The sequence below is a fragment of the Agelaius tricolor genome, unplaced genomic scaffold, assembly GCF_023055355.1.
Source record: "Agelaius tricolor isolate 1412-34295 unplaced genomic scaffold, bAgeTri1.0.p SCAF_50, whole genome shotgun sequence".
Classification (NCBI taxonomy): Eukaryota; Metazoa; Chordata; class Aves; order Passeriformes; family Icteridae; genus Agelaius; species Agelaius tricolor.
This window is the reverse complement of record NW_027269310.1, coordinates 1148579-1163973: the sequence shown is the minus strand read 5'-3', so window position 1 is coordinate 1163973 and position 15395 is coordinate 1148579.

The following is a 15395-nucleotide window of genomic DNA, read 5'->3' as shown; positions in this document are numbered from 1 at the left end:
TCCACCCATAGATGAGGTCTCCAAATTTGCCCCGAATTTTGCTCCAGCTCTTAGAGGCCAAAAAGAGCAAGTCCAAGTGACTTGATGATATTTTGAGCCCAGAAAGCCCTGCAGCTGATGGCACACTTCAAAAGCAGCAGCAGGGGACACAGCTAGGCCAAAGGCCAGACCTCTGCTGGGAGCCTTTCTCCTCAAACTCCCTCCAAACAAACCTCCATGCAAGTCAGTTGGGAAAGTTTCTTCAAATGACACATTTCTGGCACACAACTACACAGGCTTATGGGAAAGATGTTAGAGCAGCTGCTCTGTAGTCCAAGAGCCAGTACTAAGAGTCTTTGTCATCTATTTGGAGCTAAATCCCACTTTGGGGGATTTGAAGGAGTTTGGAAGGAGCTAGAGGGCGGACCTCGGAGTTTTTTAGATGATGCCATTGCTTTTTCTTCTCTTCTACATAGCCAGGAAGGGTGAGTTTGGCTCACATCTCCACTGCATGGCTCACAAGGCCGCAAGAGGTAGTTGCAAGAGCTTTGAAGGATTTCTTGGCCAAGAAGACACGGCCAACAAGGTTATTTATGTTTTGGAGCCAATGCTTCAATATTTCCTCTGATGGACTCATGCTACAGTGGAAGCTTCCTTAGCCAACCATGTTAGGACACACAAACCTACAGCACTGCATCCCAAGCTTCTTGTTTACCATTGGAACTACTTTGATTTTTTCTAGATCTTCAGCCCTAAAACTCGAAACTTTCCCCCACTTCAACTTTCCTCCCCGTGTCTCTGCTCTAATAAACTAGAAATCGGCATGCTCGCTTCTAGCACCTAAGTTTGGAAGCCCTCTCCAAGGTCTCCAGTCAAATGCTGTGTTTAATTCTAAGCTTTGCTGACAAGACCAAAGGTCTGAGATTTCCCTGCCTTTGGCTTTCCAACAACACTGATGCTGTTAGCTCCACAGTGCCCAGAATCCCTCTTGCAAGTCAACTCTGGCAGGAAGAAGGCGGCTGCCAGGGGGCTGCTTGTGGCCTCTGACAGCCCCATTGCTCAGGGCTTGCCAGCGGCCCAGCCCCTCAGGGGCTGCCCCCGCCCGGCCAAGCTGCCCGGCAGCAGCGCCGCAGCCCCACAGCAGCTCCAGAGGAGCCCCATCCAGAGGCAGCCGGGAGGCCTCAGCAATGCAGCCAGCGGCAGACGGGCAGGAGGACACAGAAGGCGCTTCCTGCCTGGCCCAGGGCTTGTGGCCATCTCCAGGCACCGCTCTCACAGGGATCCCCGCAGCTCCGGGCCCTGCCCAGCCACTCTGTCACCAGCACAAAGGCTTCAGCAGAACCACCAAAGGCCAAGGGGCTTCTGGCCATTTTCCCTGCAACACTGCACGCCGGGACAGCTGGCTGAGCCCAGGCACCCTTCTCCCCCTCTTCCCCTATGCCCTGCAGAGCCTGGGTAGCAAAAGAAAGCTGCTGGGAGTCTGGGTATTATAACACACTCTATATTCATATAAGAAAGAAAAACCAAAAGGAAGAAAAGAACAATCTTAGAGAAATGGAAAATTCCCCCTGGCTCAGGTGGCCCCAGCAGACAGAGCCTCTGCGATCAGCTCTCTGCAGAGCTGCAGCAGCGCAGCCAGCCCAGCCTGAACAGATGAGGCCGAGTCCTCCATGCCCTGCGGAGCTGATCTTGCAGCCTCTGGAAGATGGAATATGGCTCACTCTGCAGTGCCTGGAGGACATCCAATGTTGGAAGTGCCACGTCTGACACGGCACTGCTGGTGTCCTCTGTCAGGTGTTGAAGGGCTGAAAGAGAGAGGGTCAGAGCCATGGTCAGATCCCAGATCTGCGGGGAGTCGAGGAGAGCCCCCTGGCAGGGCCATGGCAGCCAGCTCTAGCCATGGGCAGGAGGGAGCAGGGAGCAAGGGGAGCAGCCCGAAGCTGCTGGCCACGAATGCCCCGGGTGGCCCTGAAATCTCGGTGTGCTCTGGCCACGCCACCCCTGGTGCGCACAGGGAGCAGAGCCCTCGGCAGCCGGGGCAGGGCTTGCAGCTCCCCCGGCAGCCCCCGCTGGCCTCACTCACCGCTGCAGATGAGCCGGAGCTCTTCCTTCTTCCCCCTCAGGTGCCGCGCAGCCGTGCCTGTGAACACAGAGCCTGTCACGGCGCCAGCGGCAGAGCTCCCTGCCAGCGGTGCTGCCGGCGCTGCGGCCACACGGGCTGCTGGCCCGGCAGGGCTCAGCCCGGCCCTTGGCGCACGCTGCCGCCCCAGGGCACGGCTGCCAGAGGGCGGCAGCAGCAATGCCCAGGCCAGGCGGGGCTCCACGGCGCCGGGCCTGGCTGGCGCTGCCAGGGCAGCAGGCGGGGCTGGGGCCGGGCTGCGGCGGGCCGGGCCGGGGAGGGCGCCGGGGCTCGTGGCTCACCCATGAAGCTGATGGCCGCCGCTCGCAGGGACTCCTGTGGGCTCTGCAGGTAGGGCAGGGCCCGGCGCAGGTGCTCGGCCGCTCTGCTGCTGTTCTCTGCCAGCTGGAGAGAGCGGCAGGAGGGAAGGCTTGGCGCTGGCTCAGCCCCTGGGCCGGGCGCTGCCTGCACCCAGCCCCGGCCTCCCCTGGCCCCACAGCCCTGAGGCGCGGCCAGCAGCCGCCGGCGCCGGGCTCCCGAGGGGAGAGGGCAGAGCGCCGGCTGCTGCCCGGGGAGCCGCGGGGCCGGCCCGCCCCGCAGCAACGCCGGGCCCACGGGAGCCTGGAGAAGAGCCCGCGCGGCCTCTGGCTGCAGCAGCGGGCAGGGGCACAGCTGCCAGCCCCACACTCGGAGCACCACCCTCAGGGGGCTTCTCCGGACTGAGGCTGGGGCTTGCAGGCCGTCCTTACCAGGCACTTGCTGAACTTCCACAGATTCTGCCTCTTCAGCAGCCTTTCAAGATCCCTCCTCTTCAGGAACTTGGCCACACAAAGCAGCGTTTCCTGAGAAGCCTGGAGAGCAGCAGAGCCGCGCAAATGGCCCCGCAGCCCAGGGCGCAGGACCTGCGTCCCTGTGCCAAGGCCTGCAGGAGGCTGCAGCCCGGCAGGCGCCAGGGCAGGAGGCAGCCGAGCCCCCTGCCAGGGGGACAGCAGCAGCCCACGAGTCCTCACCTGTGCCACAAGCCGATTGTCATCATGGCAGTGGAAGAAGAGGGGCAGCAGGCTCTGGCGCAGGGGTGTCTTCAGGGCCTTTTTTTCCCTTTGCTGTGCAAGAGCCACCAATGTTCGGAAGAGCAGGATGGAGATCAGCTGAACCTGCCAATTGTTCTGGATGGAAGCAAGAAGACAAGAGCTCAGCATTGCGGCTGCACGGGGCTCAGCTTGGCGCAGGCCTGCAAATGCACAGGGCACAAAGTGTCCGGGCAGCAGCCAGTGGCCGTGGCTGGGGGCAGTGAGCCTTACGTGGTCAAAGAGTGGCAGGAGCGCCTCAAGCAGCTGCAGTGTGATGGGGCCGGGCATCAGCGTGGCATTGTCCAAGATGATGAAGCTGAGTAGCATGACTGTCATGAAAACTATCTCTCCATCTGCATCCCACAGGAAGTGCACAAGACTTTCAGTCAGGCTCCACATTTTTTTGGTCTGTGCAGAAGACAAGTTGGTGAAATGCCATCCTGCTGCCGCAGGGCCCAGAGGCCAAAGGCCTGTCGCCAAGCACTGGGGCAGCTGAAGTGGGAGGCAGGAGAGCTGGGAGCAGCTGCCCCAGCGCCCAAAGCCCTGCCAAGCCCAAGCGACTGCATTGCCCAGCTCAGCCTCAGCCCCTGCCTCCTTCTCACCATGAAGGGCTCCTCAATGAGCTCAAGAAGGGCCCTGAGCGCCAGGCGACGCCTCTCTCTGCACTCGCTCTGCAGCTGCCTTGACAAGATTTGCAGGACTCTTTTAGCACCACGTTGACTCAAGTCCAGGAACTGGAGGACCTGAAAGGCACAGGCCAGTGACAGGGGAGCTGGCCGGCAGCAGCCCGGAGCCGCACAGGGCTGGGCCCAGGCAGCAGCACAGGGCGCGGGCACCGTCCCAGGCAGCGGCGGCTGCGAGAGGGCAGAGAGCTGGCAGGCAGCTCAGGCAGGTGGCGCTGGCCATCAGGCTCACCTCCACAAGGAAGGCCAGGGCGGGCAGCTGCCAGCGTGGCTCCTGTGTGCTGAGCAGCCGCAGCAGGTAGCGAGCGATGCGGGAGCACAAGGGGATGGAGACACAGCACATCTCCCTGGCAGGAGGAAAAGGAGCCAAGGCTGTGGGCCAGGGGGACAAACCTCTGCCAGGAGTGACTCACAGAGCTCTGCTCTTTGCCCAGCATCCTGCAAGAGGCCCTGGGCTATTTGGGAGGCAGCTCTTCTGGGCACCCTCCTGTGCCAGCCTTTTCCAGTCTGCTTGGCCATCCCTCGGTGACAAGGCCCTCTGGCCCACGACTCGGGGACTCTGTGGAGCTCCCTGGGCACACATGTCAGAGGCTGTGGGGAAAAGGGGCTCTCACCTGGCCAGCAGAGCCACGGCATAGTGGTGGCTGTCAGCACATAGCAGCGTGTCCCAGCCACAATTGCTTTCCATTGCCACCACCACATCCTGGTGCTGCATTCGGCAGAGCAGGGACTTCAGGGTCTGCACTGCAAACCTGCGTGCACAGCAAAGGCCAGGTCATGCTGGGAGCACTGGCTCCTGGCCAGGGACATGGCAGGGACAGGAGGAGTGGGATGGAGCACCTGTTGGGGCTGGTGGCAAGGCCGTATTCCTCCTGGCATATCCCCTTCCAGAAGGCATCGACCTCCTCTGGCATATCCAGAGTGCTGAGGAACACTTGGGAGAGCAGATGCACAAAGAGGCGGGGGAAATACACCGTCACCATATGTGGCACACAGGGCACCTGGAGGATCTTCCACATCACCACGGTTGCCTGCAAAGGACAAAGCCCCCCGAGAGAGCGCTCAGTGCCCAGGTGTCCGTGTGGCAGGGCCCGAGCTTGGCAGGGAGAGGCCCGGAGAGAGGCAGCAGGAGCACGGGGCCTGCTGGGCCTGGAGCTGCCCCTGGGCCAGGTTTCAGGCCAGCGCCTGCGGCAGGGAGATGCAGTGGGGGAAGGGGGATGGAGAGCTGCTGGAGAGGCGGCCTTGGGGCCAGCAAAGGCCAGTTAGAGAAACTCACAGCCAGGCCAAAGACACCCGTTTTGTCCCCATCGGCGGTGCACGTGCTGTGCTTGGGCCAGCTCCCCAGCACGTGCAGCAGTATCAGCAGCGCCGGCTCTGCAGTCCTGGGCGAGCACATGATGCTCTTCCACATGGTGAAAGCAGCTCTGTGGGGTTAGAGCTCTGTCTCAGGGGGGTCTCAGACACAGCAGCAGGGCCTGGGCAGCAGTGGGGACCCAAGCTGGCTGCCAGCTCTGCCTCTGCCCAATGCCACTGGCCAGCAGCAGCCAGGCAGCCCAGGCCTGTGGGGACAGGCCCCTGAGGGGCAGCGAGGGAGCATGGCAGCAGGCTCGGGGGCTGACGTGCCAGGGCTGGCAAAGGGAGCAGCCAGAGGGCCCTGGAACTCTCTGTTGCTCAGGCCAGGCTACAACCTGTACAACCTGGGCCAGGCTGTACAGGCTGATGGGCTGGGGAGCCCTGAGCACCTCTGGGCACGTGGGCCCCATACCTGTCACAGGACGGGGCCACACGCAGGAGCGTCACGACTACGTCAGCGGGCTGTGCTTCCGTCAGATCCAGCAGGCTCCTGTTCAGCCTGTGCTCAGCAAACTGATTGGCCAGGAGCCACTGGTGGATGTACCTGACCATGGCGGGCACCTGGAGAAGCCACGGGGAGACTTGGAAAGCTGCCAGAGGGAGGAATGTCCCCAGCTTCTCCAGACAAGTGCTCCCCTTGCCACCACGCTGCCATGGCCTCCAAGAGTTCCAGTGAGCAGCAGGCATGGCTTGGGAGAGCAAGCAATTCCTGGCAGGATCAAAGCCTGGCCACAGACTGCTTACTTGCTTTGGCTTGGAAAAGCCCTCCTCTACGAGCATATCCAGCAGAGCAGCACTGGTCTTGGTTTTGAAGATGTGCCAATAGGCTCTGAGCCCAGTGCCCATGGTGCTGGTCTCTTCCGCCTGAATTTTCTTGATGAATTTGCAAACCAGCTGTAGGAGAAGGGCAAGAAGCCAGGCATGTTGCAGGCAATGCTCCAAGCGCGGTGCCAGCAAGCCCAGCCCAGGTGGGGATGGCTGCAGCTACCTGCGCTGTTCTGCGGAAGAGGCCACGGGCGGGCTCCTGCTCTTGTGTGCGCTCCAGGGCTGCACCTGGCAAAGAGCGAGCGCAGCCAGAGCTGGGGGGCTGCGGGAGAGGCCGGAGAACACGGCCCAGCCCTGCGCTGCCCAGGCAGGGAGAGCCCCGGGATGCCCCAGGGGATGGAGCACAGCCTCTGCGGGGTGCCTGCCAGGCCCCTTTTTTGTCCTGTCCATGGGCATGGCCCAGGGGATGGGATGGGATGGGATGGGATGGGATGGGATGGGATGGGATGGGATGGGATGCAAAGGCGCCAAGCTGGCTGCAGGCACCAAGCCTGTGGCCCAGCTCTGCCACTCACCCTCCTGCAGCTGCTCAAATGGCAGCACCTCTTTGGTCTCCTGTGCTGGGGTAGCTGCAGGGCCTTCTTCCTCCTCTTCCCCCCAGGGCACCTTGGGCTCTCTCAGGGGTCTCTGCTCCATGTTAGTGCCTGGATTTGTGGCTACTTGCAGGAGAGATGCCTGGGAAAAGCTCCGAGTCAGCAAGTCCTGCAGTTGTGCCTGGAAGGCACCTTCAAGACAGAAGCCTGGGCAAGGCTACAGGACAGCAAGTCCTGCACTCTGCTCTCGAGGGCTCCTGCCACAAGCACCGGAGACTCCTGGATTGTGGAGGAGTCACGGATTCAAGGAGTCAACGATTGTGGTGGGGCCTCGAGGGCACTGGTGGCAGGGATGGGAGATGCCTCTGGGGCACCAAGTCCCACACCCTGCCCTCGAGAGCACCTGCAGAACAGAAGTCTCGGCAAGGCCACGCGTCACCAAGTCCTGTGGCCTGGCCTGGAGCTCAGCTGCAGGAATAAGGCCTCGCAAAGGCTGCGGGTCAGACAGGAACGAGTGCGCTGTGCGGGGGCTCCTCACGGCACGGCTCTGTCCTGTTCTGCTCCGTTGCGTGCTCCCAGCAGCCGGGCAAGCTTCTATTTCCCACATGTCACAAAGGGGCCTTGGTCACCAGGTTCCGTTCCATGGCACGGTGAGCGTGCTGCAGCGTGCCAGCCAGGGCCCTTGCACACACTGCCTTCTGCCCTGGGGCTGCCCCCAGCCCAGCCCAAGTGGCCCAGCTTGGAAGGAATCCCTGGCAGCAGGTGTCTAAGACAGGCCTACAGGGTCTTTAGGACCGGCTGAAACCATCAGGAAATGCTGCCTGGCTCTGGGGGCTCAGGGCAGCAGAATGAGCCCCAGGGCTGCCGACGCAGCTGTGCCTGGAAGGTCACAGGACCTTCCAGAGAAGCTGGCACGGCCTCCTTGGGAGATGTCCCAGCTGGTGGCCATCCTAAACCCGCGAGTATGACATGGACAGGGAACGTGTGGGCCAGGGCATGAAAGCTGCTCTGACCCCTGGGGCCCAGGGAGTGCTGACATCAACAGGTGTGGCAGAGTCCCTGCCCAAGCAGAGCTGCCACCCCCCGAGCCCTGGCAGTGCTGGTGCCCATCTCCTGCCCCAGAGACCTGTGCCCCCGGGGGGCTTCTGTGCCACAGGGAGCCAAAGCCCACGTGCATTGGGGGCTGTGCTCCTTCCTGCAGGGGCTGTTGGCAGCAGCACCTGGAGCAACTGCTGGCAACACTTGGTCTCTGCCAGAAGGTCTCACTCCCTGCTGAAATTATTTTCTCATTGAAGTCATTTCCTTCAGCACAAAAACACCTTACTGAAGGCACAGAAGAATCGGGGGTTTAAGATTCCTCAATTCAGAAAAGCTTTACTTTCCATTGCTCAAGTCAAGGAGTTCCAAAATGTTGCAAACTTCCCAAATCCATTGGGATGGCCTGAGAAGCTGGAGAGTTGGAATTTTGCTTCCCAGTGTTATAAATGATCAAATCGTGAGCCACAATTATCAAAAATTTAGCAAAAATTTATTCATTTGTCTGCGAGACCGAATTCCGATGTTCGAAACCACCACAGCCAAAGAGACAGCGTCGAGCCCGAGTTTGGCGCTGGGTGAACCTGGACCTGACCCCTCGAGTGTCAGAGTCTCCCCCATTCACGCACGCTGCTTCTTGCAGCGAGGTTTTATACAGTTCATTGTGCCCGAGGCAAAGATGACCAAATTTCCTTTGTAACTCTTCACACGCATCGCTGTTTCTTTCCATGTGCGGAGCTGGACAAAAGCCGGGTCCAGGTGGGCCATTGGTGTCAATCGGCTCCGGCTCCGGGGAAGCCGTGTATGCAGATGTATCAGTTTGGCACCGCTGACTGTCTTGAGAGATGCAATTGGCAAGGCGATAATCGCTCTTGGGTGGCTCCTGAGGACTCGGGAAACCGGTGATCACTGCCCTGGACGCTTCTATCCTTACGTTAAGGCATCGATCGTTATCTTAACGTGTGTCCGGGAACTAGTTGAATCTAAATAGACAGCTGCTCCCGGCTGGGATGGTCAAAGACATGCTTTTGGATTTCATAATATTTTTTACCATACATTAATAGCATGAATTATCCCTACCATATATTACAATCCCTCCCCTTTTATATCACTAATTCAATTCATGCTTCTTTTATAGCCCAAATTGCTAAATTCTTTTTATATCTACTTCTATTTGCCACCATTAAGGGTCTTTCACAAAGAGAGTAACCTCTATTAAACTATTAGGTACTCCCCTTGGGGAATACCCTGATACTCAGTATTGTTTACACTCATTTTCGCTCGTTTCTTAAATTTTGCCAATACTTCAGCAGCATTGCTGGCATACTTCTTTTCTCCCAGGCTCATGATCTTAGGTGTGTTGCTTCCGGAAGCCAACTCCGGGTCCACGGGCACTATTGCTATCTGCATCCCCTGTACGACACAGTGGATCAGTCTAATAAAACAAGGAATTACACATGGCAGGAATAGGATTCCGGCTACGGAATACAGCACGAAGAACATAATTGTATTCCACCAGGCCCCATCAAACAATTTGTCCCACCATGAAGATTGCAAAATTGAATTCCATATTTGAACAGGGACATGGGCCACTTTCTTGATTTTGGCTGCCAATCCTCTTATGGTCTCCCCATAACTGTCAATCTCAATACAGCATTCTGATTCATTGAACTTTCCACGCACTCCCCCTTCTTCGGCCAGCAAACAGTCTAAAGCTATTCGATTTTGGTACACAAATGCCCATACCTGGGTGTGCTGCTGACTAAGTAAATCCAGGGCCTCAGAGGTGTGATTTGATACAATTTCCACCACTGCCTGCAGCCGAATCAGCCGGCTCAGTAGGTAAATCGGAGTCCTATACCCGTAGCTTCCATCTTGAGCCCACGTGCTCGGTCCATAATAATCAATTATTCTTGCAGCCGGCCACTCTTCCTCCCCCCAGGTTTGTTTACCACTTATTACAGGTATCATCTTTTTCAAGCTTCTCCTCTCCCTCCTCAGGGTCTCATACAGAGGAGCCCCTAGTAGGTTACTTTTCATTCAAGGGAGAGTAAAGAAGACTGGCTGGATCATGCCCAGAGTGCATGATCCCTTCCACCTCGGGGGTAACTCACTGTCTGCCTTTTTCCCGCAAATTCAATCAATTCCATCTGGGGCTTTCCATCTGATATTCGTCCTCCCTGGGTCTCCCCAGTATTCTCTCAGGCCCTCCAAGGATTGGAAAGGGTTGGCTCCAGGATTTTTGACTCAGCACAGTCCTATCCTTTTGTTCCATTCGCAATTGGTCTCATTCTTCCGGCTCCAGTACCCCGTAGGGGTTCTGGTTGCCAGACCTTGCCCTTGTTGTTTGAATTTACCGTCAGGGTAGTTACACACGGAGTGTATCCCACCATCTCAGTATATTCCTTTCCTTCCTGACTGATGCAAATAGTTCCAATTACCCTCTGGTCCAAAATCTACCCCTCAGGCCTCTGTGCCAACTTTGAGACTTTTGGACTGTCCCATTTCAGAAGCTGTTCCGGAGCCAACCCTTCCCCTTTTCATGGCCATTTCTCTGCTGACTTCAGCCCCTCACAAATCCAGCAATTTGACAATCCCAATTCAGTTGCAATTTCTTGCATCAAATCAATCGATTTCTGTCCGGGGAAGGCAATTCCCCATCAGCATATTTTTTCTCAAGTAATTCATTCTGTTCTTCCAGAGTTTTTAATCTCTCTTGTTCAATTCGTTTCTTCCTCAGTTCTGACTCCCTTCTCTTCAATTCCTGAGTGATCTCTCTCATTCTTCCCTCAGGATCCTCACCATCTTGATTTTTCATGAAACAGACAACCCGGTCATATTGCAGGCACACCCTATCATCATTCACCTGGGCCAAATCCAATATGATTGGTTCTCTGCTTAAGGTAAACTTGCTATCAAATTTAACAATTCTTCCCATCCAATACATTTTCCCGTTCATCGTGCATATCCCCAGCCTCGCATTGTCATAACACAATGAGTTCACATGGTGATACACGACAAAGATCCATTCAGTTTTTCCCCCAACCCACATGGTTCGATTGCATTGGTTACAAACGGGGATTGACATTATTTCTGCACTCTGTTTCCATATCTGATGCGTGTGCTCATCTGACTGCCCGTTCCTTGACCCTGCCTCAGAATTGATACACCAAATCTCCTTGTCCAATTTACATAATTTGACCCTTGTGCCGTTCACCCAACAGTACCTGCCAGTCTCCTTGATGCATTCTTCCAGGGCTTGGTATGCTGAGGGTTTCCCATCCCCTTGCACAACTGGGACCACCTGAGTGCAACTTCCGCACTCATCTGCAGAGCTCTCGTTTCCGCCTCTCATCGGGACCTCAATGTGCAGACTGCGTCCTGCACATGGCCAGGCTCAGGCCAATCAGGATTCCCACCAGGCATACTCCTCTGCCTTTGCCTCCTCCCCCTGGGGTGCCACCAGCGGTGGGGCAGACCATCTTCGCAGCAGCAGGAGTATTCTTCAGGGAACACATTTTCTGACCTAGCCGCATACCTCCTTTTAAAGGCGCCTCACCGTGAAACCTTGACGGCATCTGAGCTGCATGGTACCTTGATTGATTTCCGGCACTCCACACCCAGAATCTCTGCCTTTGATCTAAGCTTTCCACGCACGCCGTTCTGAAAAATCTGAAACCACTCCTGTGAATCTAATTCAATGATCCCTAGATTTGTGGCTAGGGTTAGGATTCGGTCAGGCAGCTCAAGCTCCTCCTCCAGACACTGAGTGCACAACCCCTTTGGCCTCTGTCCCCTTCTACAGTGTACAACAAACACCCCCTGACAGTATTCACATTTGAAATGTACAAACAGATAGCATACACAGTCAGACAGTATACGACCTATCCGATCACTGTTGGTCATTTACAAGGATGTTGGAGTCTGAGTTTCAAGTCGCCTGGGGAAGAAGTGACCTTCCACTCGGGCGCTTCCTCCTGATGTTTGACTTTCTTCACCCTAGATGCGTGCGTCCAGCCATTCTCTGCCATCCGAATGGCTGTGTCTGTTGTCAGGAGCACAAGAAAGGGGCCTTCCCAGTGAGGGGAGAGGGGTACATCTTTCCACACTTTCACAAGCACTCTGTCACCCGGTTGGATTTTGTGGATAGTGAATCCCAGAGAAGCACTCTGAGATATTATCCATTGTTTCCTGAGTTCTTGCAAATTTTTGTTGATTGTAACCAAATATGGTTGAATCTGACAGTCTAAAGCCTGGGGTGTCCCACCGGCATCCCATGTCTATATGGCATCCCATACAGCATTTCAAACTGTGAGAGTCCCGTCTCTGAATGAGGCATCATCCTGATATTAAGCAATGCTAGAGGCAGGCATTTCAACCAAGACATCCGAGTTTCTAAAATTAATTTAGACAACTGCACTTTCCAGGTCGGATTCATCCTTTCCACTTATCCTGAGCTCTGGGGATGCCACAGAGTGTGGTATTCCCACCGAATGCCTCGCACATCAGCCATCTGCTTAATAATCTTTGATGTAAAATGTGTTCCTTGGTCTGAATCAATGCAATTCACCACCCCATATTGGGGTACAATTTCCTCGAGTAATTTTCTGGACACTGTCTGAGCCCTTGCCCATGGGCTAGGAAAAGCCTCCACCCAATGGGTCAATTTGTCCACGATCACAAGCACAAATTTGAATCTCCCCACTTTTGGCAATTCTGTGAAACCAACTTGAATTCTTTCAAATGGTCGGTACGCTACAGGGCGATTCTCCAGGCTGGCCTGTTTTGCCCTTGTCTTGTTGACTTTCTGGCAAATCAGGCATCCTTGTACCTCTTGTTTGGCCAATTCGTAAATTCCCTTGCACCCGAAAAATTTCAAAAATTGCTCTGCCAGGGCCTGTGCCCCCAGTGTGTTCGCTGGTGCAGTTTCCACAAAATCCTCCTGGTAAAACCTTTAGAAACTATTTGTCTCCCATCAGGTAATCTCCACTTACCTTCTTTCAGTTTTCCTCCAATCTTCTCATACCATTCAATCTCCTCTTGAGAGGGCTGTGGAGGATCATCTGGGACCTCAGTCCCTTTGATCTCCGGGGTATTCACCGTCATCAGTGCCACGGTCTTGGCTTCCTGGTCCGCCAAATTGTTTCCCCTGATTCAGAACTGAATTCCTGCCTGGTGTCCCTTTACATGCAGCACCGCAGTTTCCTCTGGCCCCCTTAGAGCTTCTAAGATTTGCCGGATCAATTCTCCGTGCATCAGTCCCTTCCCCCTTGTGTTGATCAGCCCCCTTTCCTCCCAGATTTTCCCAAAAGTGTGAACCACTCCAAAGGCATACCTAGAATCTGTAAAAATTGTTCCCTTTCTCCCTTTCAGTCCCTTCAAGGCTCTCAGAACTGCATACAGTTCGCATGCCTGTGCTGACCAACTCGCACTCAGGGCACCTCCTTTAATCACTTTTCCCGTCTGTCCATCCACGACTGCATATCCTGATTTCCTTTTCCCATCAACTACCCTGCTTGATCCATCCACAAACCACTTCTCTCCTTCATCCGACTCTTCCTCTTCTAAATCCTCTCTGATCTTTGTTTGTAATTCAACCACCTCCATGCAATCGTGAACAAGCTCCTCTGAAGCTTCCCCAAACAAAAACTCTGCAGGGTTCTGTGCGGTCGTTGTTCTCAATTCCAAATCCTGCCAGTGAATCAAAATGGCCTCATCCTTCAGCAATCTAGCATCAGTGAGCCATTTCTCTGCCTTCTGCTGTAGTATGTCCCGTACGTTGTGCGGTGCAAATACTACCAACGGTGCGCCGGAGGTTGCCTTCTTGGCTTCCTCCACCAGCAATGCTGCAGCGACAATCGCCTGCACGCAGGTGGGCCAGCCCTGCTGACCGGATCCAAAAGCCTCGACAAGTAACCCACCGGTGTCCTGACCCCTGCCCAGTCCTGTGTCAGCACCCCATGTGCTGCGTGACTGCTCACGTCCACAAACAACTGAAAGGGTTTCTTCACATCAGGGAGGCTCAGCACTGGTGCTGCTGTGAGTGCTTCCTTGACTCCCCTGAATTCTTCTTTGTCTTTCTCCATCCATTTGATTCAGTCTGTGGTGAGTTTCTCGTATAGAAACTTCACCTTTTCGCTGTACCCTTCAATCCACTGCTGGCAATATCCCAACAACCCCAAAAGCTGTCTGACCTCCCTTTTTGTTTGCAGGGGTGGTAAGGCAATAATCCCTGCCACCCTCTCTGGATCCAATTTCTTTTTTCCCCTGGTTAACCAGTGTCCAAATACCTGACCTCGGGCTCTGTAAACTGCAACTTCAACACCTTCAACCCCTTTTCCCCTAAAAAGTTCCAAAGCTCAATGGTGCTCACCCTTACAACCTTCTCCCTTGGGCCTGCAACCAACAAATCATCTACATATTGTAGCAATTTTGTCCCCTCTGTTGGTACAAAATGACTCAACACCTGCTCAAGTGCATGCCTGAATAAATTCAGGGAATCCACGAAGCCCTGAGGCAACGATGTCCACCTGAGCTGCTGCTTTCTGTTTGTCTCCGGGTCTTCCCACTGAAATGCAAAATAATCTCTGCTGCCCTCTGCTAAAGGACAGGTCCAAAAAGCATCCTTCAAGTCAATCACGCTGTACCGCGTGTCCTCAGGAGAAATGTTATTCAACAAAGTGTAAGGATTTGAGACCACGGGGAACAAAGTCTTAGTGCTCTGATTCACAGCCCTTAATTTTTGCACCAGCCTAATGCTCCCATCTGTCTTTTTCACAGCCAAAATTGGGGTGTTGTGCCGAGACATGCATGGCTCCAAGGTTCCTTTCTTTATCAATTCGTCACTCACTGGTTTCAATCCCTTTCTCCCCTCCATGGCGGTGGGATATTTTTTGACCCGTATATTGTTTGACCCGTATAGGGTCTTCTGGTCTCCCAATTTCGACACAAATCCGCTCTAGTCCAACCTCCCAGCTTCCCCTTCGACATACCACACCTTCGGGTCTATTTTCTCCTCTTCCTGAACGCTGAGTTTATACATTCTCACCCTGAGCCGGGAATTCTCCACTGCCAAGCCGATTTCTAGGGCTACCATCATGTCCCACCCCAGTAAATTAAAATCCGCATCCCGTATCATTAATATATGTCCTGTACATCTTTTGTTTTCCGTTTCTATTTCTACATCTTTTATGATCAGAAGCTCAAAGGGTTCCCCTTTTGCCCCGATTACCATCACTGAGTCGTCACTCAGAGAGCACCCTTGTGGCAGCTGCTGCACCGCTGTCCGTTCCGCCCCCGAGTCTACCATAAACCACATCTCCTGCCTGTGGGGTCCTACTTTTAATTTTATCAAGGGCTCCCTCGGTGTTCCGGACCCCAAACTGAGAAGCCCCTGACACCCCAAAACTTCTTGAAACATTGCCTGGTCCTTGGCTTTGTTGGGACAATTCCTTCGGATGTGTCCCTTTTGCTTGCAGTAATAGCACTCGAAATCTCTCTTCTGATCATTCAATCCTTTTCCTTGGGAAGAGTTCTGTTTCTTTGCCAGTGCCTTCTTCGCCGTGTCTCTGACCTGCTCCTGTTTTTGTGCTTCCCTTACCACAGCTACCAATACCTTAGCCTGGATCTTCTGTTTCTCTTCGTCTCGTCTCATGTCGACTTTCTGGGCTTCCTGAAGCAGCTCCTGCAACCCCTTTTCCTGCCACCCAAGTATCTTTTCTAACTTTTTCCAAATGTCCTCCCAGGATTTTCCTACAAACTGAGTTTTTAGCAAAACCGCCCTGATCGGAGAATCGGG